This window comes from Schistocerca americana, chromosome 2 (assembly GCF_021461395.2).
Source record: "Schistocerca americana isolate TAMUIC-IGC-003095 chromosome 2, iqSchAmer2.1, whole genome shotgun sequence".
In the NCBI taxonomy this organism is placed as follows: Eukaryota; Metazoa; Arthropoda; class Insecta; order Orthoptera; family Acrididae; genus Schistocerca; species Schistocerca americana.
In genome coordinates, this window is record NC_060120.1 from 56,906,185 (window position 1) to 56,908,581 (window position 2,397).

The window sequence follows — 2,397 nt, forward strand, 5'->3', positions numbered from 1 at the left end:
CTCCATTCACGCCTGTCGCGACACCACTGGAGGCGGGCTGCACGATGTTGGGGCGTGAGCGGAAGACGGCCTAACGGTGTGCGGGACCGTAGCCCAGCTTCATGGAGACGGTTGCGAATGGTCCTCGCCGATACCCCAGGAGCAACAGTGTCCCTAATTTGCTGGGAAGTGGCGGTGCGGTCCCCTACGGCACTGCGTAGGATCCTACGGTCTTGGCGTGCATCCGTGCGTCGCTGCGGTCCGGTCCCAGGTCGACGGGCACGTGCACCTTCCGCCGACAACTGGCGACAACATCGATGTACTGTGGAGACCTCACGCCCCACGTGTTGAGCAATTCGGCGGTACGTCCACCCGGCCTCCCGCATGCCCACTATACGCCCTCGCTCAAAGTTCGTCAACTGCACATACGGTTCACGTCCTCGCTGTCGCGGCATGCTACCAGTGTTAAAGACTGCGATGGAGCTCCGTATGCCACGGCAAACTGGCTGACACTGACGGCGGCGGTGCACAAATGCTGCGCAGCTAGCGCCATTCGACGGCCAACACCGCGGTTCCTGGTGTGTCCGCTGTGCCGTGCGTGTGATCATTGCTTGTACAGCCCTCTCGCAGTGTCCGGAGCAAGTATGGTGGGTCTGACACACCGGTGTCAATGTGTTCTTTTTTCCATTTGCAGGAGTGTATATCGGTGTGCAAAACTTAAGGATGAAAGTACCATTCGCATTATGTGTCACTTCCAAGTAGCATAGCTCGGTGAAACTTGGTGCAAAGAACTACTACTACATATTACAGAAGGTAACCGATTAAATACGGAAGGAAACGACCTGAAATATGATATTTTCATTCAAACACAGTAATTACACTGAAATTACCGCGATTCACGATAGTTCCTTGGACATTACAAAAAGCGGGTCATGGTTCTTAGTAGGGTAGGTGATCACCACATACCTCAGTGCCTATTCTTACAATATGTTCCCATTCTAGCCAAAAGGTTGGTACAGATTTGCTGCGACAGGTCGTTCCATAACTCCACCAGCGTGGCTGACCACTGCTGAATGCTCGTTGGCGCAAGAGGACGTGCTGAGCCGGCCGCTGTGGCCGAGCGGTTCTAGGCGCTTCAGTCCGGAACCGCGTTGCTGCTACGTTCGCAGGTTCGAATCCTGCCTCGGGCATGGATGTGTGATGTCCTTAGCTTAGTCAGGTTTAAATAGTTGCTTTGAGCAATATGAACCATTTGAGTACATGCTGCAATACTTTTCCACACCACGTCCTGCAGTTGCTCGATGGAATTTCAGTCTGGAAACGGCAACTCAGTCCATTCATCGAATATTCTCTGGTTCCAAGAGCTCCTCCATCTAGGGGATTCGATGCAGTCGCGCATTGTCATGAATAAAATGAAGTCAGAGCCGAATGCACCCCTGAAAAGAGGTGCATGTCGAAGGAGTCAGTGTCACACTAACATTGCCCAGTGAGTGTACCATGTCCAGAGATCGAGAGGTTAGCACGTTCCTGCAACATTAGGCCTCCCCACACCATATCACTTGGACCATCAAAATGATCATGTTCAACAATGTCTCTGGGTGCAATTTGTGTTCCTAGTTGTGGTGTTGGTGGTAAGTTCCTATGGGACCAAACTGCGGATGAGATCGGTCCCTACGCCTACACACTACTTAATCAAACTAACTTACGCTGAGGAGAACACACCCAACTATGCCCAAGGAGGGCTCGAACCTACGACGGGGAGAGCCGCGCCAACCGTGGCAAGGCGCTTCTGTTCGCGCGGCTACCCCGCGCTGCTGTGTTCCTACCTCTCGCCACGTGATGGTGTCCCTCCCCTTCTCAGATTGAACTTGCTGTCATTCGAGAAGTGTACACGACTCCATTCGACTTTATTTCAGTTCCTGTGCTCTTGGCACAATTGAAAAGTGGCGCTGATGTGCGGGGGCAACGGCCTTGCCGAAGTGGATACACCGGTTCCTGTCAGATCACCGAAGTTAAGCGCTGTCGGGCGTGGCCGGCACTTGGATGGGTGACCATCCGGGCCGCCATGCACTGTTGCCATTTTTCGGGGTGCACTCAGAATCGTGATGCCAATTGGGGAGCTACTCGACCAAATAGTAGCGGCTCCGAACAAAGAAAACCATTATAACAACCGGGAGAGCGGTGTGCTGACCGCACGCCCCTCCTATCCGCATTCTCAGCTGAGGTTGGCACGGCGGTCGGACGGTCCCGGTGGGCCACATGTGGCATGATGACGCAGTGCTGATGTGCGGGTGTCAACGGAACACAACGTACTGGTCGTCGGGGAAGGACACCGCCCCTTGCAGTCGCCGTGCCGCTGAGCAGCGTGAGATTGCGTACTTTTCACTCCTGTTAAATATGTTTGGAACAGCACCCGCT

The 2,397-nt window shown here is 54.0% G+C and overlaps 1 pseudogene; it reads left to right on the plus strand.

The window, feature by feature from the left end:
- Nucleotides 1-1,940: 1,940 nt before the first annotated feature.
- Nucleotides 1,941-2,058, plus strand: LOC124597128 (annotated as a pseudogene).
- Nucleotides 2,059-2,397: the final 339 nt, after the last annotated feature.